A 284-nucleotide genomic window follows, 5' to 3' on the forward strand; every position below is an offset into this window, starting at 1 on the left:
GATAATCTCTGAAACGGGCCTTTCCTGCTGGAAAGATAGAATAGTTTAGAATATAATAGGTGGTGCTGTTATCACGATATATGTTAACAAGCCTTTTATAAGTTTTTAAAATAATTTTTTTTTAATTTTTCATATACCTCATACAAAAACAGATACAATCAAAAATTATAAGTTGTCTACTACCCTCCAACCTTCATATTTTTTTAAACGATTTTAACTATTTTTTTATAGTAAACAATTGTCATAATTTATTATTATCACATTATAAAATTGCCATTGGTTGA

The sequence above is a fragment of the Teleopsis dalmanni genome, chromosome 2 (assembly GCF_002237135.1).
Source record: "Teleopsis dalmanni isolate 2A chromosome 2, ASM223713v2, whole genome shotgun sequence".
In the NCBI taxonomy this organism is placed as follows: Eukaryota; Metazoa; Arthropoda; class Insecta; order Diptera; family Diopsidae; genus Teleopsis; species Teleopsis dalmanni.